Genomic DNA, 27,826 nt, shown 5'->3' on the forward strand with positions numbered 1-27,826 from the left:
TGTTGCTGCTGGGCACACAGCTCTCCTAGTCATCAGCTTCTCCACAAGGGTGAGTTGTATTTATTCTCAAATTATCCATTTTTTAAAAAACGCAAAGTATGCATATAGGTGGCATTAGGCAAGCTACTGTTTCTCAGCCACTGTACTTGGTTTGCAATATGGAGATAAAAATGTTGGGCTACCTTAATGGGTTGATAAAAATTACTTAAGTAAAGTATGTGAAGCCCTTTGAAAACTTTGGATTGCTATATTATTATTATTACTTTTTGCATTTATATCCCACTCTTCCTCCAAGGAGCTCAGAGCGGTGTACTACATACTTGAGTTTCTCCTCACAACAACCCTGTGAAGTAGGTTAGGCTGAGAGAGAAGTGACTGGCCCAGAGTCACCCAGCTAGCATCATGGCTGAATGGGGATTTGAACTCGGGTCTCCCCGGTCCTAGTCCAGCACTCTAACCACTACACCATGCTGGCTTATTGCATATATCAATGCAATGTACGATTTTTCTAGCCCTTGAGCAAAGAAAGTCTGCTCTTGTTTTCCTAGAAGACTTTACTTGGCCTATGACACCCCTGGGCAATTCTGTTTGTGAATGAAAGATTAATAAAGTAGTAACTGGCATATTATTTACCCAGAGTACAAAGAAGAAATGAGCACTGTGGCAGCCACTTGTGGGCAAAGCCCAATGTTATCAGAATAACTGTATTATGCTAAGAAGCCCTAAACTTGTTACATGCCACAATTCAGCACAAGCTGGAGAGCAACATCTGAAAGTCAATGGAGTAAGAGAGGAGATGAGTCACTTGTCTGTGGGGAACTTGAATTTGCTGTCTGTGATCTTACATGGCTAATTAATGCTTCCACAATATACAGATCCAGCCATGTTGCTGCCTAGCTGAGCTAATGTGAGAGAGTTAAATCTGGAATGTTCATTTCAGACTGAGGAAACTCCCACGTGGAAACCTACAGCTTTGGTGGAGCCTGCTAATTTATTCTTCCTCTTTCAAAAGCAGTCTTAAAAGAGCACAGCAGCTACAAATGTAACTTCAGCAAAGCACGTGTGATCAGACGCCTCAGCCAAGCTGCTAGGTGCATGTCTCCGGGTCTTTGTCTAATCTCTATGCCTCAGGAGCCCGCGCTCCTTATGTTGCTGCACAAGGCAGAGCACTGAGGAGGATGGTGGCATCTTTGGAATTGCTTCTGGCTTCATTACCGGAGGAAACTTTCCCAGATGAAACACTTTGATTGAGGGCAACAGGCGGGGAAGCTGACAAGGCTTCACTCAAGTAGTTTTACTGAATCCAAGCGCTCCCCCCTTAAACTCCAGCACTAAGCAGGTGTGTGTGTGTGTGTGTGTGTGTGTGATGGGGGTGTGTGTGTGCAGTGAAAAAGCAGTTGTGTATGCCAGGCAGGGGCATTGCTAGGTGCTCAAAAGATCTGGGCCCCAAGCCCACCCACCCCAATAATTAAACTCAATTATCTCCCCCTCCCCCAATAATTAGATCTGACTCCTTAAAGGGAAACCGGAGGAAACAAATGCTGTATTGGGGGCTAAAGCATCTGTTTTGTCACCAGCAGAGCACCTTTTAGGGAGGAGACAGAGATTAGAAGTGATTGTTGCTGCTGGGGCAGCAGCAGAGGTAATCGCCCACCCCTCATTCAAGAAGGATGTGGCTGACAAGGTACAGAGCTCTGAGCACTGGGGGCCCAAGTCTCATGCACCTCCTCCTAATGCTGCCCCAGATTACAGGGCCAGGCAGAGGCAGTGGAGGGATACAGAGGTGCAGAGAAAGGGGGCAAACTGCTAGCCCACATGGCTAGCAGCCCCCAAATGTATTATTGTTGTTGTTGTTGATCTACTGTCAGCATTTGAGGGTTCAAGAGGAGGTCCCCAAGACTAGTTCTTGCTCTGGCCTTTGGGTTACTTACTGTATTGTGGCCTTGGATGGTTAGAAGGAGGGGGAAAATAGAAGACAGACAGCAAGGCTGAGACATCTTTCCAGATAAACTACCCCAGGACACAGTGGCTCCACTGATGCCACAGGCTTGAGATGGAGCCTGCTCAGTGTCTCCTGTCCTTTAGCTGCTGAACTCTTGCAAGTCATGGGCAGAAACAGCTGGCATTTGCAATTATTCGAACAGGGCAATCCTAAGCATGTCTATTCAGAAGTAAGTCCCACTTAGGCTCACATTAGGTAAGACCCAGGAGATCCATAACAAGGGCTTCAACTGTCCCTGTTTACAGTCCCTATTTTCTGGAATCTGTCCCTGATAAATCACTGACTTAATTTTGTCCTTAGTTTTGACCCTTGGGGATGCCTTGTTCAATTTTTTTTTCATGCAAGTTGATAGAGTTGTCATTTTTCAGGACTCAGCTCCCTCCCCAGAGACCCTCATAATTAATCCTCCAAGTGGTTGAGTGGATACATCCTGTCTCTAGTGCATTTGCATGTCAGTGGGTGCAAAATACGAAAGCACTATGCAGTGCACAGCTTATACTGGGCGAAATCCAGTCTTCAGCAAATCTGGACTGCAGGGGCACTCAGGCATTATGCACCCTTAATAAGAAACCATTATGAAAAATGGTTGTTACAAGTGTATCCCTGGAACAATGTGCCCTACATGCAATTTATATTATCTGCTTTCTATTTGTAGCATGCTTGTAGTCTGTATGCCACACCTCCCAGGTTGCTTGGCCATGCCCCACACACATTCCAAAATAGGTCCCTATTTTCATCAGTGAAATGTTGGAGGATATGCCATAAGAAGAATTTCAGTTTCTCTTAACAATGAGCATCCCCATGCAGCTGCTTTGATGACTGAGAAAGTGACAGCCTGGGAAAGAGGTTTTAGCCCCTTCCTCCTTTGCTGTTTCCCCCATCTAAATCTCCCCACCCCCACCCCCAAAGTTGCTATTGGCTCCATGGAAGAAAAAATCAGATATGGATACCAGTTCATGATTAGTATGTGCAAATTGTGTGTGTTGGCAGCGGGAGGGGATACCAGAGGCACATGATAAGCAACTGCCAATGCTTCGGGAGTGGTTGATGCTGCTTATAAGCAGTGGCTAGATGGGAGATGGGGCAGGCAGCTCTGGAGCTGAGGAACTTACCACCACTTTCTGGAGCACCTTGCCCCCAAAGCACCAGCCAATGACTGGATGAGAGTCCAGAGGCAATGTCTTCAGAAGCAGCCTACAACCATTTTGTAAGGTAGAGAGTAGATGGGGGCGGGGGAAGCAGGAGTTTTTACATCACACTTTCCAGCTGTATTCATATTTGGATACATTCACAGAGCTTCAAATAAAGGAGCATATGTACTGTATGCAGAAGGAAAGCTGGTGCCAGTAGGGGTGAGAGGCTGTTTGATCTTATCTGTCTATCTGTCTGATGTGAACCACCTAGCCTTGGGAGTCAGACAGTATATAAATAAAATGAATAAATCTCTGACTATCACCAGAGGATCAGAGCAGTGTGAATTTATTATGAATTATATTTTTATTTGTTTAATTTATATCCCTCCAACAAGTCCTGGGCAACTGACATATGATTACCTGCCAGTATGCTTTGAAATGGTGCACACTTTCTTTGTCTTATTTAATACAAATTAGTGTCAGTTCCAACATGCAAGATCTTCTGCATCATGCAATACACCCTCTTCCCAGAGATAAATTTGCATGTGATCCATGTCTTCCTCCCCTGAATACATGCACTTCCCAGCATGATTTTCATGTTTATGGAGGCACATTTTTAAAAGCTGCTGCAATTGCAGGACTAATTTCTGGGGAGTTGCACATGACCCATGTCACAGTTTACTTTCTCCATGTGAATACATTCACAGAAAACACTTAGGTGCATCTCATGGACAAGATGTGAGAACTGAACCCATGTTTACAATGACACAGAAATATGTGCATGCAGAATTTGCCATGGTGGTTGCCACATATCAGTAGAGCGGCTCCATACATGTGCTTTCTCCATTCTTCTTCAATTCATTCTCTTTGATACACGAGGGGGTTCCATACCCAGTTATCTTTCATCTGCTTCTGGGACAGTAGTGGGTTTTATTCTTCATGCATGTTTGCAGAATGAGCTTTTAGCTATTGCATTCTTTTAGTATGGTCAGAATTTCGAATTGCCCATTTCTAATTCTAATTGCCCATTAGAATTGCCCATTTCTTTCAAGGGGAGGAGATCTAGAAGGTGACAAAAATGCCAACTCCTGCCTATGCAACCCTGGGGATAGTTCAGTTAGTATAACCTCGGCATGTTATACCTCTGATACTCTCTTTTAGTTTAAATAAGCCACTTTAAGTTCTTTATATAAATAATCAAAATATACAGTAAACTAAGGAAACAAACATTATAAAAAATAATGATTTTTAAGCCTGAGGATATGGACTTGGAATGGGCTTGGATCGATGGCTGCAGCAATGTGGTCTGTCACATGGATGGTCAACCCCTTCCCATATTGGCTAATACAGCAAGACTATCCCCTGCAACCCTGCACCATGAGGTGCGGGGATATGGCACATAAGTACTAGTTCAGCCATTGCAGGACATCACTGCTAAGAAGAAATAACCTTTTCTGGTAGAACTACAAGCTGCAAAAGAACCACAGCCATGTTGGCAGGGGACTGTTCTGAGTTGTGTGTTCATGATCCTACAAAGACTTGTCATGATGCTTGATTTGTTGCAGTGATGTTTACATCATAATGAAGTCACTTCTCAATTATAGCTGGAACCAATAGGGTTATTTAAGTTCAGAAATTAAATCAGAGTATTCATTTTCATTACATTCATTAGATCAGAGTATTCAGTTTCTTTAATGAATATTCAAATAAGGATTCACACCCTTTGAGAAACACCATTGACTTGTCGGGTTTTAAAAAATTTGCTTAATTGGTGATTTGCAATTCATTCATTTGTAATTCATTAGTTCAGGGTTTCACAATTTGTAATTCATGACTTTGCAATTCATATATAGCTGGTGACTTTGCAACTTGTGATTTTGATATGTAAGTAAGAAAATAAACATATAGTGTGCAAAACCTTGTTAATTACATGATGAAATATTTATTTACTTGTATTTCAAGACAGCCTTTCATCCAAAGACCCCAAGGCAGTTCACAACACAGCACAACATCATAAAACATTATAAAAAGTTCAATAAACACAGCAGCAGCAGCACACACTAAAAATCAGCAGTAGCCAGTTATGAGTAGCTAATTACAACAGAACTAGTGGTGGAAAGAAAATTATGAACTCACAAAAAGAGGAAAGAAAGTTTCTCTTTACACTCTGAGCACAACCACTGGCACAAGCTCCACTGAAAAGGATGAAAGCTACACAAGAACACAGTAGGATTTCAACTGGGCTTGTGCCAGAGATCTTCCTGCTGGATTTTACTCTTCGACCGAAATGTTTACATTAAAGAAAAATTAAGCTGAAACAGTAATAGAGTTCCCAAGCCATGAAAAACCATGTCTTTCTTTATGCCTGGAGGTAAGGGGGCTGGGCTTCCTCTCACGAGCCTGTAATTTGCTCCAGCAGAAAGCACCATCCACATATATAAGGCTCAACCTCAGGCTCAACACCATCCACAATATCCTCAGGCTCAACACCATCCACATATATAAGGCTTCTTTGGTGTCCCAGGGGTTATTTTTCTAATCTGTGTCTTTAACATGTAGTAAAGACTGAGTTATCTTAATATTTTTACTCATTATCATTATTAGTTTGGGAGCTCTACATGCTTCTGATATTTGATCGTATGTTCAATGAAAGCAAGGTTGGAGGTGGGGAGCTTGCTTGTCTGTTAAAGCCCCAGCTGGGCAAGAGGGTTTTCCCTCCTACCTTGTTCTGAATCTGGGGACAGAATCTGAGTAGGGTGTGCTCATCCTACACAACTGGGGCTTGACAAACAAGTAATCAACCTGCTCACCTTTGATTAGTTTGGACAGGATCCCATCTATCTTGCCGAAAATGTCAAGAAAAAAAATCAAGTCATTTTACAAGGCAACTTGAGGTTCAGAAGATTGTTTCAGACACAATCTAGACAAAAACAAGGAAAAAAATTAAAAAGGTAAGAGGGTGGGGGTTTTTTGGTTGGTTTTCTTTTAAGCATAAGGCTGTTCTCATGAGCAACCTAGCCCAGGCTTTGACAGCCTGACCTAGCCTGGGCTAGGCTGCTCATGTGGAGCACTAGGATCTGCACAGATCTTGGTGCTCCCACCCAGCCTAACCCCACTTCTTAGCCAAAGTTAAAGACATGAGTGCACCTTTAACCTGGCTGCCGGGATCGTGTATCTCCTAGGGTGCCTAGAGCACCCATCTGATGGGGGAATTTCCCAAGGCATCATGCGGTGCCTTGTGGGATATCTGGAAGTCGGGGAAACAAGTGTTCATCTGTGTTGCCGGGAACAGCATGGATCATGTGGGCATGCGGCTTGTGTGCTGAAGACACAAAGATCTATCATCTGGCGGAAGGTAGATTGAACCCTGCCTTCTCCCTCTGCCCACCCTCCCTGCCATGGTATTGGTCATGAGAACGACCTTAAGGTTTGCTGTTGCAACTTAGGAAAAAATATCATTTTGATTTTGTCATAATTTATAACAAAACTGCTCATTATCACAGTAGGTTGAAAAGGCTAAATCATATTAGCCTAAACATGTAGATGCCTAAACGTTAGCCTAAACATATAGATGCCACTATAGATGAGGGCTTTAAGGATCACTGGAAAAGCCAAGGAACTCTTCCTAAACTTAAGGAGGCAGAATTCCAGAACTTGTCTGACCTGGGAATGTTTCTACCTAACCAGCACAGCTCAGAGGCGTATCTAGAGAAAATAGCGCCTAGGGCAAACACTGAAATTGCGCCCCCTGTCCAAGCATCTGACACCCATCTTTCAGATAACTTTACCATAATATCAGCGGAAAAATACAAGTCAGGCTCGTTAATCTGTTAATATTTCAAAAACTATTTTAGCAGTGGACTTAGCCAGACCAAAAAATGCTGGAAAACTACAAATTTCAGTATGCTGGGGCTCATGAAATACCCAAATACTATGTGGAGGTGTACTTGGAAAACTAAACAGAAGTGCCTGTCTAATTCTCTACTATGTATTGTAGCATCACCATTACATAAGTTTTAAAAATAAATGGAGAATTTGGCTTTTCCCAGATACTCTGTAAATAATTAAAGGATATGCAGAGTAAACTGTGTCACTGCTTGGAATATATTCTAGTCTTTCAGAAAGACAGTTAAAATGAGAGAAAGAGAGCAAGAAACTCCCAGTGGGCCTTAATACTAAGGATTTCACACTGATTCAAAGACAAACTCACCATTAATAGCTATATTAGCAAGACATCACATTTAACTCACTTATCACAAGAAGCAAAGTGAGAGCAAATGAATACAATCCTAGCTCATAAGCACCAGCTCAGTATTCACAAGCCCTGATTCTCTGTACATAGTGCCAATCTGAATATGTGTACAGTGACTTATTATATATTTACCTGTAGCCCCTTCGGGGGGCTTCCTAAAGGCTGGGGGGTTTGCAAAGGTTCCTCCTCCCCCCACTGGCCTCTAGGGCCTCGCAGGGACCATTTGAGCATGTGCAGTTGCCATTTTAATTTTTTTTTTTAAAAAAGTTTTTTAAATGGCCACTGAATACAAAATGGCCACCGCGCATGCTCAAATTGCCTCTGCAAGGCCTGGCATGACCTAGGGCCTCACAGAGGCCATTTGAGCATGCATGGTGGCCATTTTGTTTTTGGCAGCCATTTTTTTTAAAAAAATTAATTTTACAAAATGGCGCCCCCCTTCAAGTGGCACCCAGGGCACGTGCCCTGCCTGCCCTACCCCTAGATACGTCCCTGGCACAGCTTCCTGCCGCCCCTTTTATTTGCTTTACAAGAGCCTTGTAAACAAGAGCCTTATTTTAAGTATTGTAGCCACTTCAAGCCTCTTTTGCCTGTAGCCCCTTTGGACATATTCAGATTTTTTGAGTTCCCCAAATACTTTCTCTTAGCTTCCATGGCATCTGGCCATGTTCACACATGCCTTAGTTATACACTGTCTGCAATGTGCTCTATGTGGGGCTGCCTTTGAAAAGTTGCTCAGAAACTGCAGCTGGTCCAAAATGCTGCAACTAGATTGTGGATGGAAGCAGCAGATAAAAGGACCACATGACTCCCTTTCTGCAAGAACTTCATTAGCTCCCAAGTCTGTTTGGGGGCACAATTTGAAGAGTTGTTTTTTACTTTTAAAACTCAAAAGGGTCTGGGCTTAGGAGATCTGAAAGTCTGTCTCCTTCCATATTAGACTGCTCGGATGTTAAGACGTGCTGGAGAAGTTATTCATTCATTCACTCATTATTTAATATATTTCTATTCAAAACGCAAGTTCTGAATAAAATAATAAAACAATAAAAACAGCCAATAAATGATTAAAACATTTCAATAATTAAAAGATAAAATGATTAAAACACAATTAAAACACAATTCTCTGTGTCTCACCAATATCCAATGTACATTTGGTTGAGTCATCGGAGAGAGCCTTCTCTTTGGCTATATCCATATTTCCTCCCAAAGAAGGGAAGCCTCGCCTCTTCTTGGGGGACTTTTTCTGCCAGGTTGAAACCTTCCTCTTTTAAAATTTCTGGTATCTGACAATCTACCCTGGTACTGCTGAACTGCTGTTTTATCTGCTTTTGCCTGCTGTTTTGTATTGCTGAAAAGATATTTTATCTGCTGCTTTTACTTAATTGGTTTTTATGTGTTTGGGCAATTGATGGCTTTTATTATAACTTATTGTATTATGTTGGTAGCCAACTTGAACATTTTAATGTAAAGTAGGAAGGTGGATATAAATAAATGTAGTCTCACAACTGCTATCTCACAAACATGACTGCTTCTACCTTACTGAAGCATAAACTACAATTTTCAATGTTTTTATGACTGAAGTCGTTTCATCGCAGTATCATCAACTGTCATATAAGGTTTGGTTAAATCTTTGCGGAATGACCTATTTGCTGGCTCCAGGGGTGTATCTAGGGTAGGGCAGGCAGGGCACGTGCCCTGTGCGCCACTTGAAGGGGGGTGCCATTTTGTAAAATTAATTTTTTGTTTTAAAAAAAGGCTGCTGAAAACAAAATGGCTACTGCACATGCTCAGATGGCCTCTGTGAGGCACGGTGGCCATTTTGTTTTCAGCAGCCTTTTTTTTTTTAAGATTATTTTTAAAAATGGCCACTGCACATGCTCAAATGGTCCCTATGAGGCCCTAGAGGCCAGCGGGGGGAAGGGCAGACCCCCCATGGCCTTTAGGAAGCCCACTGAAGGGGCTACAGGTAATTAAAAAAAATATAAGACACTGTACACAAAGTGGTAACTTTGGCTCCCAAAACTATGAGGGCAGGGCTGAAATTTTTATATCCTTGTGCTTCTAAAGTTAGGGGTATATCTATCTCCCCATCATTGCATCTAGAATAATCAGTCAGCACTCCCTAGCCAGATGTGTTCAGCTGCCTACACACCTTTGTATATTTCTGATTGTCTTCTGAACATGCTACAGGCCATTAGCTTTAACTCAGGGAAGTTGGAGGCGAGAATCATTAAAAGGAAAAGCCCTAGTGCAATTAATAAAGCCCCTTGTTAGATCTTTTCCTTCAACTGAGTATGCAGCTGCTTCTCCAGGCTCTGCTGCATCCCAGCTGTATTTTCTAGGAGCAATGGGGCTTGGGCCTGCTGGGGGAGATTGTCATTTCTCTGCCATTTCCAGAATTCTTACTCCAAACACACCAGAAATTATAGTCAGACATTTTCCATGAGATGCTCCAGGAACAATAGGTCACAATTTCACACTAATATTTCCAAAAGAATAGGTTGGCTGTGATGCATAGCAGGCCAAGGACTGTATTTGTGTTTGAAATGTATAGGATGCTTTTATATTTTTCTTTTAAAATCACAAAGTATAAAGATGAAGCATTTAAAAACTGTAAAGCGTAGCATGTCACTAGAACATTGTGGCCTTGATTTAATCACACAACTAGTTGTGTACAATGGCTCTAGATAGGGATGTAAATCTCCATGGATATAAAAATAAATATCCAGGTATTTCAGTGGGGCCTAGATCAGTATCATGATGTGAAAGCAGACACATCTCCAGATGCACATATTCTTGCCCTCCAATATATCTTAGATGAAAAGAGGAACACGTACATCAAGGATCACTTGGTCTGTTCCTCTGCCTACATTGCTCTTCTCCACATGTAGTTCACATAAGGTATCCTGCAATGATTTAATTTAGCCTGTGAGAGCTTGTCTTTCCATGATTTAAAAGCAAAGATGATGTTATATTAAATATACACTAGGAAAATATAATTGTCCCATAATACATTATCAGCAGTTCAAGCAGAATCTTGGACCAGCATAGTATAACATAGTGGCTAGAGTGTTGAGCCAGGACTGGGATGACCCAAGTCCAAATCCCCATTCAATCAGGAAACTCACTGGGTGACTCTAGGCCAGTCATGTATCTCTCAGCCTAACCTACCTCACAGGGTTGTTGTGAGGGTAAAAATAAGCATGTATACCACTCTGAGTTCCTCGGAAGAGCGGGATATAAATTTAATAAATAACTAAATAAATCTCAGCAGCTGTAGCATGTGAAATGGCAGGTCCTACATTGTGTCTTCATACATATGTATTTAATTGCATGTAAGGTGGAGAGCTACTTAGGAGAATGATTGGTTACATGAATGGTGTCAATGAGGGAGATTCAGCTTCTGGGACTACAGTCTAAGTTCCCTTAATGAAGGACTACCGACAGGAAATGGGCTGCACCTCATGAGGCCTGGGAAAAATATGTTTGACAAATCTGATCAATAGGGCTTTAAACTAAATCTTGTGGAAGGTGGAGACAAGAGTGCAAAAATAAGTATAAAGGAAGGTACTAAAGGTAGAGACTTCGGTGCTACAGGTGTAACTGCGGGAGTTGTGGGGTTGCCTACCAAGTCCCCAAATAAAATAGCAGCACAGACATTGTGCTGATTTCCCTCCTGTATTCTGTCAAGAAAACTACATGGCTCTGTAGTTACCAGGAGTCAACACCAACTTGATGGCACAACCAACAGACACTGAAGCAAAATATCTATGCCTTATGGTGTCTGTGCATTAATGTGCAGAACATGGGGAACAAACAAGATGAGTTTGAACTCCTAGCACATGAAGATAACAACTTCTCAGGTAAAAGTCAGACTTGGTGGGATAACACCTAGGACAGGAATGTACCCACTGAAGCAGGGGCGTAGCAAGGTTGGAGTGGGCCCAGAGACAAGATTTTAAAATGGCCCCCCCCCAAGTCCAGGGCCTCCGCACACCCCAGGCCCCCAAGGATTTAAGTCTGATATTCCAAAATAAGTATGCTGCCTGCAAATACATTTCACTGAATACACACACACGTCACAATATATAGTGATATACATTGAGTACTATACATTTGTATTACTTTTAATGCCTAGAACACACTAGAAAGATGAATTATTAAAATGGGCCCCTCGCTGCAGATTAGCAAAGGAGACTTTCAACCATGCAGGGTGAGCCTATGTTTGTTTTCTCAGAATTCTGAACAAATTCAGTCAAGTTTGATTGCAGGAGGTTTTTCACAGGAGGCTTTTAAAGCCCTTTAACACACATCTCCTCTGGAATGGAGGTGCTGCATTCACATGTTGGCCAGATTTACCCTGAAGTCCCTGCAAGTTATTGGGGAGCAGTTCACACACAAGAAAAATAAAATAAAAGCACCACACATGCTTCACAGTTCTCACTCAGACCTTCTGGGTTGCAAAACAACTTGAACATAAGTGCATTTATAAATGAATGAATGAATAAATAAAATTAACAAAATACTGTTCCAGAAGTTTTTGCAATTTTCTGCCATGAAACAAGCCACTTATAGGACTTTTTAGATAGTTTTTTTAAAGTTAGCAAATTTTCCAAGCTGTTTCAAAATAAATATTCAGAGACTTCTCGGTCCCTCCCCCCCCCCATCCAAGCCCTATGGCAAGCAGATCCCTATATATGGGGGGGGGCGGGAAAGGTAACCACAAAAAGGAGTTCACACTCTACCTGGCAAATGCTGGTCTGGGTTGAGCAGGGCAGCAAGGAGTCTTCTGCTGCAGAGAACACTCTGGCTGCCTCCTCCTTCCTGGCTTGCTTGGGCCCTACTCGAGTTCAGGCTTCACTGCGGCCTACACGGAGGCCTCCGTGGAAGCCCCGCCCACCCGCCGATCAGCTGAGAGGCGGGAGAAAAGGAGCTCTTTGCAGCTGGGCTGCTGCTTCGATTGCAGGCCAGCAGAACAAGCAGGAGAGACGGCGAAGAGGGCAAGTGGCTGAGGGGCTATGGGGCTGGGCAGGGGGCAATGGGGAGTCACATGAGGTGCCTCTGGGGTGCCCCTCCAGGCAGTGGGGCCCCCAGACAACTGTCTCCCCTTGCCCTATCATTGTTACGCGCCTGCACTGAAGGCTGTCAATTGTTCAAAAATAACAGATGCAACAGAAAGAGATAGGATGTAGCAATGTATGTCCAAAATATCTGCACAAAAATCCAATAGAGTAAACACAGTAGCCCAATGGAGAGCATCTAAGTAAAATAAAAGGTGAAGGAAATAAAAAAGGACATTGTAGTTGGGAGTCTGCTACAGACAGCCATACCAAGTAGAAGATGTGGAAGATCTTTCCTTGTGGAAGAATACTTTCCTTGAGTAAGTATTGAGGGGAAGTGACCATATAATGCTGAAATCCTTGATCTTATGGGAAGCTAAAGGTGAGTGTGGCCAAACATGTATCTTGGATTTCAGGAAAGCTCATTTTAATAAGCTGAGAGTAGCACCAAGGATTCTATATCTAAATAAACTGATGGAGAAAGGAACTGAAGGTGAATGGGAGTTCCTGAAGAAAGAGTTACTAAAGACACAGTCACAGACAATTCCAATGAGGAGGGAAAATGGGAGACTGTGACTGCCACTGTGGCTGCACAAAAAAAGCACACTGTTGAGCTGAAAATTTAAAAAGGACATATCTAAGAAATGAAGGGAAGGACAGGTCACCAAAGACAAATATTGTACATATGAATGTAGGGAAAGTGCCAGGAAATCTAAAGCTTAGAACAAGTTGATGCTGGTGAGGAATGTTAAGACAAAAAAGACCTTTTAAAAGTATGTTTGAATGGATATAAAGGAAATAACAGGCCTGCTACTTAATAAGAATGTTAATTGGTGACAAAGAAAAGACAGAATTATTGCAGTCCTATTTTGCCTAAGGGAGAATTGTGTGCAACCTCAGAAAATAGCATGAATGGTGAGGGGTCAGGGCTGCAGCTTGGGACTGATAAGGCAATCGACACAATCATGCCTAAGTGTCCTCTGCTGAGCCCCTCGGGAGGGACTGAGTCCGTGGGTGGCAGGTATGGTTATTGCCTCCCTGAGTGAAGGAATGCTGCCCCCCAACTGGAGAGAGTTATTAGGCTCCTTCTAAAAAAGCCTTTACTTGACCCATCTGATTTAAACAATTCCAAACAGTTTCCAATTTCCCTTTTTGGGCAAGGTGTTGGAGTATGTGGTGGCATCTCAGCTCCAGGCGGCCCTGAATGAATCTGATTAGTTAGATCCTTTCCAGTATGGCTTCCAGCCTGGATACAAGATAGAAATTGCCTTGAACACCCTGGTGGATGACCTACGCCAGGAAATAGATAGAGGGAGTGTTGGAGGGAGGGTTGGTTCTCCAGGACAGTGGCTTTCAATACCATCAACCACATATTCTTCTGGGTCACCTCTCTGGGTTGGGACTTGGGAGCATGGCTATATGGTGGCTCCAGTCCTACCTGCAGGGTTTTACTCAGAAGGTTGTGCTGAAGTCAGCTTTGGAACACCCTCCTAGAAGAGCTTTATCATGCTCTTTCTCAGGGTATTAAAAACATTTAAAGAGCCATCTTTATAAAGAGGTTTTTAATGGTTTATCTGCAGCGTATATGGTGGGTTTTTATCTTTAACTTTCAGCTTTTACATTTGGTTTTAACTGGGTGATCCTTTTATTTTTTATTTATTTTACATGTTAATATTGTTTTATCTGTTTTGTTAATTTTGTGAGCTGCCCCAAGCAGTATTGCACTGTATGGGGACATAAGAACGCAAGAAAAGCCCTGCTTGATCAGGCCCAAGGCCCATCTAGTCCAGCATCCTGTTTTGCACAGTGGCACACCAGTTGCCTCTGGAAGCCACAGGCAGGAGTTGAGGGCAAGCCCTCTCTCCTGCTGTTACTCCCCTGCAACTGGTACTCAGAGGCATCCTGCCTTTGAGGCTGGAGGTGGCCTATAGTCCGTCAACTAGTAGCCGTTGTTAGACCTCTCCTCCATGAAGTTATCCAAACCCTTCTTAAAGCCATCCAGGTTGTTGGCTGTCGCCACATCTTGTGGCAGAGAATGCCACAAGTTGATTATGCATTGTGTGAAAAAGTACTTCCATTTGTTGGTCCTAGATTTCCCGACAATCAATTTCATGGGATGACCCCCTGGTTCTAGTGTTATGTGAGAGGGAGAAGAATTTCTCTCTAACCACTTTCTATCCAAGAGTATAAATATTTTAAACAAATATGTCTTCAGGACTGGATAAATTGAATCCTAGGCTACTAAAAGAACTTGCTGACATATGTTCAGAACTGCTGCATATCATCTTTGAGAAATCCTGGAAAATGGGTGAGGAGATGGGATAAAGTTGTCTTGATCTTCAAAAAGGGGAAAAGGAGGATCTGGGAAATTAGAGATAAGTTAGTCTGACTTGAGTCTAGGTAAGGTACTAGAATAGATGGTAAAACAGCCAGTCTGTAAGTATCCTGGTGACAACAGCACTATGGTTTGTAAAGCAGCACTAATTTGTTAAGCATAAATCCTCCCAGACTAATAATATTATCTTTTCCCCCAAAAATCGGGTTACTGCCTTAATGGGTTGTAGGAATGTTGTGCACATAATTTATCCTGATTTCAGCAAAGTATTTAACAATGTTCTCCATTATAGATGGAGAATACCATCACTTGAATTCAGAATTAGTTGAAAAAACAGACTCAAAGAGTGATCATCAATGGCTCCTCACCAAACAGGAGGGAGGTTTTGAGTGGGGTGCTGTGGGGGCTCTGTCCTGGGCCTGGGACTCTTCAGCACTTTTATCAGTGACTTAAATGAATCGGCAAAAAAAAAAAAAAAATCCTCATCAAAGCTGCAGATAATGCAAAACTGGGAGATATTGCTAACACCTCTGAAGACAGGAATAACATTAAAAATGATGTGATGGAATGGAAAACTGAGCATGGATGTGAAAAAGATGTCGGGATTACTTAGCAGCAGTGTGATCTTGTGAGACATATCTCAGGAATCCTAAGTTATTGTTCTGGATGCCCTGTTTCCCCAGGAAAACTGAGCCTTTGTGTGTTGTTTCAAACATACCTTTGCTAGCATACATGTGCATAGCGAGTGTGAAAAAATGGGCAGGAACTGCTCATGGCATGAAAAGGAAGAGCAGTCCTTTGTGGATAGAATAGGTTATCAAGAAGTGTATAAATCATACAGCTTATAATGGTTGGCTGAGAGCCAGTGTGGTATAGTGGTTAGAGTGTTGGACTAGGACCAGAGAGACCCAAGTTCAAATTCCCACTTGGCGACCCTGGGCCAGTGACTCTGGGTCAGTCACTTATCTCTTAGCCTAATCTACCTCACATGGTTGTTGTGAGGGTAAACCTAACAGAGCACATGACTCTGGAAGAGTGGGATATAAATGTAAAAATAAATAAATGAATACAAGGAACTCCAATCCAGAATGTCTCTGTGACACTGCCCCTCTCTTTTCCTTCTCATTCCTCCTCAAACCCCATCTTTTCCACAAAGCCATTTGCTTATTCCCTTAATCCGCCTCCCTACCAAAATCAAGAATAAGTATGTGTAACTGGACTGAATGTAGATTCTTCCCATTACACTAGCCTGGATGGCTTTATAAAGGGCCTAGATAAATTCATGGTCTATCAATGGCTATTAGTCTGGTGACTGTAGGCCACCTCCAGCCTCAGAGGCAAGATGCCTCTAAATACCAGTTGCAGGGGAGCAACAAGAAGAGATAGGGGGCATGCCCTCAGCTCTTGCCTGTGGGCTTCTCAGAGGCATCTGGGCCACTGTATGAAACAGGATACTAGACTAGATAGGCCTTAGACCTGATCCAGCAGGTTCTTCTTCTTCTTCTTCTTCTTCTTCTTCTTCTTCTTCTTCTTCTTCTTCTTCTTCTTCTTCACTGCTCTTCAACCAAAGTTCTCAAAGCATTTTACATAGAAAAATAAGTAATACAGAAATAATACTCTCTCCCTCTCTCCCTCTATTCTGTTACCTCCCCTATGTCTAATTCCTGGCACAGGGAATCCTTTTTTTTCTGTTACTCTGCTTATTGCCTTGTACACTGATGGTGTTAGAAGAATTAGAAATATTTCCAAGGTTTAATTGCTTTCATAATAATTTGGAGAGGCAAGTCAGAAATAAACTAAAAATACAAAATTTGAATACTAATATCTACCAACCATTTCCCTCCATCTCAAATCACTTTTGCACCTCCTCATGGCAATAACTCTATGGCCGTTCCCTTTGGTGCATTGTTAGAGCCAGGCCAAATAGGGTGCATTTTGCTCTGCAAGATACTAGTTGAAGAGTTGCAGTAGCAGAAGTAAAAAGGTAGCAAAGGAGTCTTTTGATCATCATGTGCAGCACTGGAGGACAATGTCAGGATAAAGGCAAACAGAGATATGAAACGAAGAGTGGAGAAATAAGGAGGGAGACTGACAGGGAGAGAAGCTCTTTAAGATTCCTTCTAAGTATCTATCCCATTTGGATCTTCTTCCAACAACTAACCATTTTGATTTGTGTAGCGGGTAGAGCAATCCCATGATCCATGTGAATCAGAGTTTATCAAGGGGGAAAAACTCAGGGCTTAGGGGGGATCAGGCAGGAGGGAGGGATTCTGAGCTGGTCTGATGGGTTAAGCCACTTCTATTGCCTGAGATTAAACATATGAAGCCTGGTGGAGATGTAAAAACCTACTGCCAGAGGCTCCAAACAGACCTCATTCCTGTGCTCCGTTCCAGCAAAGCAGTAGCATTGTACTGCTACTGGCTTTTGGTGTGGGCTGGTAGATGCTTGTGGGTGGGGAGAATAAACGGCTGGGAATATAACTGAAGTTGTAGCAGGGTTTTTTTCATGGACTGTATGGATTTTACTATTCCTTTGAACTAAAAAAACCAAACCTTAAAATATTCTCTCTCTAGGAATTAAAAGCTTTCATGACGTAAGAATGGCTCTTTGCCAGGTTATTGCTGAAGCTCAGTACCAACTGATCCATGGAAACTTTGGGGAGCAAGTGCTTAACATTCTTTAGCGGTGCCTGGCTTTGCACTGGGTGTTTTTTTTTTGGCAGTGCTGCTGCTGAGGCAAACCTAATTGCAGATGCATTGCTGTAGTCATGAATCTGCTTTGGATAGAGGGGTATTTATGCAGTATACCAGGATGCCGATCATCTGCTCACGTGATGTTTCTGGGCCTGGGCTCACTCCCAGTTTTCTCTGTCATCATCTCCAGCAGGCACGCCTAGGCTTGCACTGTAATTTACAGGCAGAGCGATTATCCTGCTCTCTCCATAAATAGCAGGGTTTCTCTCCCTCCCTTCACCTTGTCAGCCTAGGCACTTAAAGGGAGTTTGGAACCTGCTGGGTAATTACCTTCTCCATCCAGCAGTAGCACAGTGAAGCAGTCCAAGTCGGAGCTTATGGTCAGAGATAGCAGAGCTCCATCATTTGGTTCAGAGTGTATCAGACAAACTGGTTTAAAAACCATTCCCTCTCCCCAAGAAGCTGCAGTTCTGGGGAGCCAGAATCTCTTAGTAGAGAATCCTCAACATTCTTACCACCAAACTTCAGTTCCTAGGATGTTAGGGGGGAAGTCATGACACTTAAAAATGGTATTAATTCAACCAATATAAGTTTGTAGTGCAGATATTCATACTCAGTTGCACTTCAGCAGTGACAATAATTTCAACTCCATAGAAATGTGCCTCTGCGTACCTCGTGAGGGTAAGGCTAACATCCATTGATCCACCTTCTGGTTTTCCTTACTCGTTGCACCACCACAGCAGCTCCCAGGCAGAGGGAGTTACCAGCCTGCTGTCTGCTGAGGTGCTGCGCTACCCACATAATGGCAAGAAAGGGTACTGCAGCCCAACTGAACCAACAGGACTTTCTGTAACAGTTAATGCGGACTTGGTTGCTCAGTCTGAGCAACCTCACCAGTATTCAACCACAAGCATGACTTCTGCCTCTGGCCCTTCTGCTCTTTGTCTATCTGATCTGGCACTTGACCTGGTTTGACCGCATCTGCCACCTCTGGCCCTTTGACCCGCCTGCTCCACAGTCAGGCACACACACCCCAGCAGCAGTTTGCCTTGGAGCCAGGTCAAGGCCTGACACTGAAGTGCCAGGTTGTTTAGCTCAGCCACAGTCCACATTAGACTGCATGTATATGCTTCTTCCACAGACTCCTCCTAGTCTTTCTTCAGCCAAGGGAGGTAGGGTAGGGTAGGTAGAGCAAAATAAATGTTGCAGGTTCTCTATCTTGCTCACCCCTAACCTGCTTCAGGTTTCACCTCTGGCCCCACTCTGGACCTCTGGTCCCACTATTTCATTTGATACTGATATTAACAACTGGTACCAGAGGCACTCTTATCCCTGGACTTTGTGGCCGAAGTCCAGGGCCTCCACAGCCTCTGGGGGCTCCCAAATCCTCTTTAGTCTGTACCGGGTGGTGTGGTCACCCAGCCAAGCATGATGATGCTTAATTTGCAGGGGAGGGGGGCCTCCAAAGGCCTTTAGTTCCAGGCTCCAAAATTACCGAGGTGCACCTTTGACTGGCACTGCTAAAACCAGACCAGGGCGCTTTCCAGATTAGACCCCGCAACAGTGTCATGACGTATCTGCAACGTGTGCAGGGTACCGTTTGCATTTCGGATGCCTTGATTAAGATGTAATCACTGCAATTTATTGCTATAACATTGTATGTCCGATGTTAAAAAGTTGCTCTATTTTCCGGTTGTTAGTTTTTGTGAGACTGCTCCCCCTGCTGGTAGCTTTGCTATTTGCATTTTGAATGCAATTTGCCTGAACCGAAGGATTTTGCCACTGTTGAGCAGGCAAACTGGAAAGCACCCTGGGCAGAACAAAGAAGAAAATACCTATTGTTTGTCCACCTTCATTTTGACCCTGTTAAAAAGAAATATGCCATCTTATTTCCCTCATTCTCAGACTTGTGAGGGTACTTTTTAGAGGAGGAGGGCTGCCTGACCTTCTGAGATTCAGACCCTAAGATTTAGGAAGAGGAACCTGGGAGCTAAAGGGTGGTGACTGGCAGATTAGCGAGCAGAACTCAGTAGGGGAGAGGCAGAGCCAAAGGGTAGAACTAATGAGCCAGAGGGCAGCATCTGGTGGGTTAGTGGAAGTTTCTGGCTGTAACTAGTGCCTCAGGGGAGCAGTTTGCCTGACATGGGAACAGCAAAAACTTTCTAAGCCAAGGAAAACATAGCTTGTCTCCATGATTCTGACCTCTAATTCTGAGCATTTAGTCCTTCCCCAGAGAGCCTGAGAAGCAGGAGGCTAAAACCTTGACACTCCAGGTCTAACCCTGATACCTGACAACCTGATTGTGGGTGAAGGAAGACACTTTCACGGAGATTAGAAGTGCTGTGATTCTGGGAATCACAACTGGTTAGGCACTACCCACACAAAGCAAAAGCAATCACATTTTTCTTTCAATAGTCACTGGCCCAATAAACTGATCACCTTGCCTCCTGGTAATTGAAATTTCCCAAAGTAGTGAGCAAGTTTTGAATTCATCAGAATTCTTCCTCAGGTGGGATCTTAAACAAAACACAAACAAAAATAGTGGGGGTGGGGGGAGAGACAAAAAGATGTTGGTGGAGAAGATGAAAAGGCCAATTTGTGCTAGACTTTTGTGCGAGCAGGGGAAGGGGCTCCGATGTTATAGCTCTTTACCAGGCCCAGAGAAATAGTGTTTGAACACTGGCTGTGCGGACAATACTAGGTTATGTCAGAGAGAATTGATGTTACTTATCACAATAACAAACCAAGCTTTTCACTCGCTTGTATGCTTACCATAGGTAGGCATAGTTACAGTACTGCCTGGTAATGCATGTGCACTGCCAACCACAACCTTGTAGTTACAGTGCACTCCCAATGCTAGTAGCTGCACTGCACCTCCTCCTGTTTGCATTTACACTGTTGCCTGAAAAACCATGCATAGTTTTTCATAGAGTCAGACATTTTGTTTTTCTTTCAGTCTATCAGCTCTAGTTTGCTAGAGTCAATACATTTTGACTTTCTTTCAGCCCTTTTCTTTGGGGATGTAAGCAGGAGACTGAGGGACGCCATGGCCTTGTCCATCAATTAGCCCACCAACAGGTTTGATTCCCTCTCAGCAACTATGTTCCTAGCTCTGTGAATCTAAAGGATGTCATTTCCTATTGGTTGTAAGGATGACTTTGGTCTCAACTACTCCAGCCTGGGTTGATGTAGTCACATCTCTCTCCCATTGTTCCCTCTCTTTCTAGTGGACTGCAGCCACCTCTGTTTGTTTTTCTCTGATTAAGTTTGAAGAATAGGAATTTCAGGTACCAAATATGTGAAGCATCTGGCAAAAAATGTTCTGGTGCACCACCAGCTTAAGCTGTCACCCTACCCCTTGATGCTTATTATTTGGGCCATTATACCTGCCACAAATTTTGCTCATTATCCTTGGGAGCTTATCTCAGGTTGTGGCTATACTGTAGGAAGAATGGGACAAAACAAGAAAGTATCTGAGGATGCATATTGCCCACTGGGAAGTGATGCCCAGGAATGTGGCCATAGGCTGTAATTTTATTTACTACCTATGTATCCCAGCCATCCTCCAAGGAGCTAGGTTTAGGATGGGGTGCTGTTGTATTCTATCCAGTATCATTTATGTTTTATTGTTTGGAAGTTTGCCCCAGTGGGGATACTGTGAAGAGTGTGTGGGGTAGAGTCAGAAAGGAAAAGGGAGGGAAAGGAGAAGGAGAAAATGGAGTTATTTCTGAATAAACACTTAGAAGCTATTCTGATGATAACTGAAAACTTGGTTAGGGGAGCCCAGCCCAGTTTTCAGTGATCATTGGAATCACCAGGCTCGCCTGCAAGCCTAGCGGTTCCACGGCAGCTAGCCTGCCTGACAACCCTTCCTCTTTTACCATGAGGTTAATGGAGCAAGTGCTCCGTTAATCTTGTTTTTCTGCTTGTGTGTCAGCCGCAGCTGCTTGCAGCCGGGGCTGGTACACCTTAGGTGGGGGGAGGGGGGCCTCAGGATGGCACCACACACTCATGTGGTGCCTTCCTGTCTCCCCTGGCCCTATTATAGTTATGCCCCTGCTTCCTGGGGTTCGGGGCACCAGGGCACTGCGTTGTGGCACCCCGCTTCCCCCAATCCCCGGAGCTCCCAACAGGAGCACCCGACTGGAGCAGCTACTCATCTGGCTGCCACAGCAAACTCGTCCGGAGCAGCCACAGATCTGGCCACCCAGCAATGAGCAACTCTTTGTGTGCAGGGAGAGTGGGCTAAGCCCACTTTCCCCGCATGAACCTTCCTGGTTAAATCTATAAAAGATTACTTTGTGTTTGTGAGGGACAAACACAATTTATTGTGACTGGGAGAGATGGGAGTTGTAATTCAACAACAGCTGGAGGGCCAGGTTTTCCCATCCCTGGTTAGGACACCATGGATAGACTTCTCTCATTTTATCCTTGCAACAATCTTATAAAGATTGCTGCAAGGAGAGAGTGTGAATGACTGGGTCAAGATCACCCAGTGAGCTTTAAGTGGGGATTTGAGTATTAACCAGCACTACAACACACTGCCAAGGACTACACTGTCCTTTCTCCTTGGTCCAGGGGCAATCATGACTCAGGAGGGACTGCAGAATTCCTGAAGCAGGATCCCCATTCAGGCCTTAATCATAAGGAAGAGGATTAAACAGCACCACACTTTACTTCTCCTCCCTGGCCTAACTTCAAGGCAACCAATCAAGGTCTGAGAGAATTCTCCCTTGCCTGACTGCCTCTAGCCCTTAAATGCTACATCCCGACTGACACCCACAGATGCCATTTCCTGCAAGAGAAGGGAAAGTGTATCCAGTGCAAGATAATGAACCAGTATTCCAAGGTCTTCCCAGGAGCTTCTTTCAGAGTGGCTACAGGAGTGGAAGTCTGAACAACAATCAACCCTTGCCCGATTCAGACGTTATCCAAAAGCCCCATTGTAACCCTGTACAAGGAAGTTCCACCCCTGCCACATCACTCACCTGTGCACCTGGCTGCTCATGATTTCAATGGGGCTTGTCTGAAGAGGGACATGGGAACATGGGAAGCTGCCATATACTGAGTCAGACCATAGCTCAGTATTGTCTATACAGACTGGCAGCAGCTTCTCCAAGGTTACAGACAGGAATCTCTCTCAGCCCTTGGAGATGCCAGGGAAGGAACTTGGAACCTATATGCTCCTCCCAAAGTGGCTCCATCTCCTAAGGAAAATATCTAAAATCCCTCCCCATTATTCTGGGCACATCTGTGGGACTTCCTCCCACTTTGCCCCGTCATACACGGTTACAGTGGGGCTTTTTATTAAAGTCTGAAGGAAGCTCCTGAATTTCACTAGATGGAATGATATGGCAGGAGCCTGTCCATTACACCTGAGCTGAGCCATTTTCTCAAGTGGAATCTATTCAGATGATTCTTTCACACAATCCCAAGGGAGTGGTTTTGGGCTGGGAAGGGCTCTTAGCCTATTTAAGACAGAGCTCTACAAGCCCCATTCCCAGATGAGCACCACAATCACCTTCTCCATTGCTGTAGCTGGAAGCTGGGGAGGGAGGGAAACAGGTCTCCAAGCACCAGGGAAGCCTCTTCATTATGCTCTGTGCTGCCAGGGACTTTTATACACAGCAGGCTTTACCATGAATTTACTGCGAGGCTTTACTGTGAACTCAAAGTTGTCCTCAAAAACCAATGAAAGTAGTGAATCTTTTAACCCCAGATATAAATTGGGCTACACTCTAACACACAGTGAAAAACCCAATTTGTGTGTGAACTGCTCCCTGATAAATCACAGGGACTTTGGGGTAAATCTGGCCAATATGTGATTGCACCCTCTCCATTCTGAAGGAGATGCGAGGCTTTAAAAGCCCAGTGTGAAAAACTTCCAGGGACTTTTACACACATGGCTTTTAGCTCGCATCTGCTCTGGAAAGGAGGATGCGAGTTCACATATCAGCCGGATTTACCCCGAAGTTGTAGCAGGCTATTAGGAACCAGTTCACACACGATTCTGGCTTTCCCCGAATTAGGGCTGCACATTCTAGCTTATCCTGAATTATGTCCGGGGTTCAAAAATCCTCTGTTTTCAGCAGGTTTTGTTTTTTTAAAAAAACCAAGGCTTCCGGTTTCCCTCAATGCTTCTCCGCAATGTGTGGAGGGGCCATTGCCAATAAATCGGCTTTTTTCAAAACTCGCACTTTCTTTTCTTTCTTTCTTTTTTAAAAAAATTGCTAGGTGGATTTGAGGAACGCCAAGAGTCAGCATAGGATACTGCTTGGCAACGTGTCTTGCCAGTCTTCCGCAAGGAAGGCGAGTTTGGCAGCTGTATTCCTTATTGTCTGCTTTCCCAGCTGTGGCTAGCTTTGCTTGGGAAGAATCCAAGCTATTATTGAAACGGGCTAAATGGAGAGCCCTTTGGGAAACTGTAATAAGAAAAGTATAGCAAAGAGCTTTGGACACTGGAAGTACTGCTTGCTGTGTTCTTCTTCAAGGCTGCCTTCCCTCCCCCACAGCCTGCCTTTTTCCCAGCAAGCCAGCTGGAAACCAAAGGCTGGAGGGGAGAGAAACTACCTGTGATCAATTATGCAGCTTTGGCAGTCTTTACCTAGGACAGAGTGTGGGCAAAATAGAGCCAGCCACACTTGCTTTTGCTGGCAATGATGGGGAGGCAGTGTTGTGGTGCAGGGAGCACAACTTTCACGGGTAGGCTTTGGGCAGTGTTAGGCTTTCCGGCTGTGTTAAGAAAGTTTGAACCTAGAAAATCCGTTCCAGGCTGGGCTCAGAGAACAGTGTTGGCAGGTTGTGGTGGTGGTGACCCTTATAAAGAAAGGATTGGTGCAAGGTTTGGGTTTTTTTGGGGGGTGCTAATGGAGGGGACAAATTTTCACCGTGTGTTGGAAACTCAGAGCTTAATTTTCAAAAATGATAGGTTCCGGGACTCAAGTCCTAGACTCAGTTGTGACCGCGATGGCACTCTGCACATGCTCAAAGGGGCTTCCCCCCCGCTTGCTTCACATAGTTTGGAATGGTTCTAGGTGAGTCCTAGTCAAAATGTAAATTGTCAAGAAGTCAGCCCAGGCTGTCTCATTCTTCTCATTCATTTTTGCAAGCTGAGAAAGGAAACTTTCGGATAATTCCTGTGTGTGATGTGTAAGGAATCGCTGAAAAATAGAGCCCATTGATTTTGTTCGCACGAATAAATTATCCTAGAAGATCCCTCAGTTGTTATGCATGCTGTAAGGATAAAAAGGACCCTCTCCCCCAATTGGGAGTGGTTTCTACAAACATCCATGCATATACATTCACTGAGATAATGCTTTGGTTTAAGCGTTCTGTTGTTTTGACTAGTCAATCTTGCAGAACGCCAACTGTCAAACTAACAACAACAACAAAAGGTCTCTTGCCTCCTCCTCTGGGATGTGATTGGTTTGGGGAAAATCCCGGAGCAAGCTGTGAGAACGCACACAGGGAAAAGATCTGCGGGGAATGCAGAGAGGAGCTGACACTATGTGAACGGTCCATTTAATCCCCCAAATTAAACAGCTGTGACTCTGCTGCGAATCTGCTGTGAAGCAGATTCACTCTTCAGATACCCCGTGGCATGAAGCCATGTTTGGATAACTTCTAGGAGAATGGAAAACCACCTGATGTCATCAACCACCCTCTGATTGGCCACAAGGGGGCAGGAGGTGGGCTCAGCCCCATTCAAGACATTTTGATCAAAGGAACATTTATTTATTTATTAAAACTCGAAGCTTTTAAAACTAAACTAAAAGCCTGGCTAAACAGGTATGTTTTCAGGACCTTAGAAGTGAGCTGTGCAGAGCAGTATATTCAGAGAGGGCAGCCCCTGTAGCTGCAGGGCTCTGTCACAAACATGGGACTTTTACACACAACAGGCTTTACCACCAGTTTTCTGGGAGGCTTTACTGCGAACTCAAAGTTGTCCCATAAAACTGACACAAATAGTGGATTTTTTTTACTCCGGATATAAATTGGGCTATATGCTCCCTGATAACCCACAGGAACTTTGGGGTAAATCTGGCTATGTGAATGCACCCCCTCCATTCTGGATGAGATTTGAATTAAAGAGCTTCAAAAGCCCCATGTGAAAAACGTCATGGTGGGCAGCTGCCAGGAGCTGCTTAAACAGGAAAATCTGACACAAGTTGAACAAGTTGTGGTAGGGGGGCACCTCTTTTTAAGAAACCTGGCTTAAGATCAGGGTTTAGGACCTGGTTTACCCTGCATTCAGCAAGCTGGGCTTGTGGGATTGTCATGGGTTCTCACAACTGCCTCTAAGCCTTGCTTGCACACTCATGAGAACCAGCCTAAAGACTGGTTCTCATACAACAATTACCTGTTGTATTTCCAAACTGGTTTATTTGGCTCATGTGGCCACATAGTTCAGCATGGACATTATTTCTTCCAAGCTTAATGGAACAAATGTTAATACAGCAATGGATATTGTGTGTTGTGGACAGGAAATTTGCCTGATCTCCCTTCATAATGACTATATTAGTTTAATTTAAAATGTGCACCATTGTTTTGAGCAACAAGAAAATAATGCTTATGATATGATAAATATGCAGCTGTGGCACAAGAGGTTATGGAGAAATGTAAAATGCCTTTGGATGTACCTCTGAGCTCCTGGAATGCCTTTAATTCTGCAGATTGCATATGGCCAGGCACATTACAGCCTTGATGTGTCTAAGAGCAGGGTATTAAAATTTTATGTACTGTTCTGTGAGAAGTTACAAGAGTGGCGGTAAAAAGAGGAAAGGTTGTTGTAGCTTTAGTAGTGAAGGAGTGGGTTTTGCTACAGGAAGATGTATGTATTGGCCATGCTAAGGAAGGATAGCTTTAGGGCAACCTTGCAATGAGAAGAATTTATTTGTTTTCTTTTTAAATCTCTGTGTCCCAAATACACTGCAAAATTAGATGATTTAAACTGTAAGATCCATTTTCTGGGTGCAGAATGGATCAAATTTTGGCTGTGTCAGGTTATGGTCTAGATCTCAAGGATGAAAATATTTGGGGGAAGGATACCCCAGACCCTGATTAGATCTCCCCATCAGTAGCAAAACTAGAGTGGGGCAATTGCCTCAGTGCTTTTCCTTACTTTTCATCCTGGAAGGATGCTTGCTGGGTGAACAATGGACCCCGAGAGGGAGGCAATGGTGAGAATGGGTGACTGTGGCCAGATGTGGATAGGAGTAGCATCATAAATGAAACACTTTTTGAAGAGAAAACTTTTGAACCATGTTCTTGGATGTTATTGGTGCAGGGCTTAATTTTTTAAAAAGAGAGGTGCTGGGACTCAGACCTGCAGGAAAGCACTGGAGGAATGTCCTGCGCCTTAAGTGTGTGAGGACAGATTCAGTGGCAAGGTAAAGGAGCTCTGTCTATAGACACTCATTTACATTGTGAGGTTGTTCTCACAACCTTATGCTGGGCATTTTTCACAAAGCAGGTTTTACCACGAATTTACTGTGAGGCTTTACTGCAAATTCAAAGTTGCCCAAAAAACTGTTGCAAAAAGTGCATTTTTTTACCCTGGATATAAATCGGGCTACACTAACACACAATGAAAACCCTGAATTGTGTGTGAAGTGCTCCCTGATAGCTCACAGGGACTTTGGGGGTATATCGGGCCAATATGTGGATACCCCCTCCGTTCTGGAAGAGATATGAGCTAAAGGCCCTGTGTGGAAAATGGCCTGCCACTGGAGAGGTCTGTAGGGAAGGCAGGAGCTTGCCTAGCTTCCCCAGCAGACAAATGCCATTGTCTTTGTCTTTGCTGCACCTCACGCCCACTTGAGCAGTGGCACGGCAAAGGCCAAAACTGGGAGTGGGAGGACTTTCCCCTCCCGCATCCCAGAGTGCCTGCACCACAAGTGCAGCTGCTGTTCTAATTAAAGCAGCCACCACTCTCCCGCAAGCTCACTGCTGGAAAAGGTGGCGGGCTGGGTGGAAGCCTTTTTACCCAGGGGCAATTGTTCAGGCTATCGCCTATCTCAGCAAAACTCCAGATAAAAAAGTTGGGCTACCCTCTTCTGGAGCAACTAGGAGCTCTCCGCTCCTGGCACTCCAGATGACACAAGCTGCCTGAGGTAAGCTGCTTCCCTAGAGAAAGGACATGGCCATAGAATTGCTGAGGGGATGGTGTAAAATGGAGGTAGTTAAAGAGGTTGAAGGTGGAGGTGCAAGCCCAAATGAAGCCTGCCAGATGCGTTCTGTTTTTCTGTGGAGAGAACATGTCTTCTAAGCATCCATGTTTGGCTGCATGTGGCTTGCTACCTCACATTGCACAATTTCTCTCGTATTGCTCATCCTACCTTACAGGCAAGA

The 27,826-nt window shown here is 44.0% G+C and overlaps 1 long non-coding RNA gene across 1 annotated transcript in view; it reads right to left on the minus strand.

The window, feature by feature from the left end:
- LOC128353000 (uncharacterized) overlaps nt 1–12,236 on the minus strand; it is a 36,588-nt gene extending 24,352 nt beyond the window's left edge. Inside the window, exon 1 of the long non-coding RNA XR_008320774.1 lies at nt 12,133–12,236. This is a non-coding gene — a long non-coding RNA (uncharacterized LOC128353000). The remainder of the gene's footprint in view (nt 1–12,132) is intronic.
- Nucleotides 12,237–27,826: the final 15,590 nt, after the last annotated feature.

Source organism: Hemicordylus capensis, chromosome 4, assembly GCF_027244095.1.
Source record: "Hemicordylus capensis ecotype Gifberg chromosome 4, rHemCap1.1.pri, whole genome shotgun sequence".
Classification (NCBI taxonomy): domain Eukaryota; kingdom Metazoa; phylum Chordata; class Lepidosauria; order Squamata; family Cordylidae; genus Hemicordylus; species Hemicordylus capensis.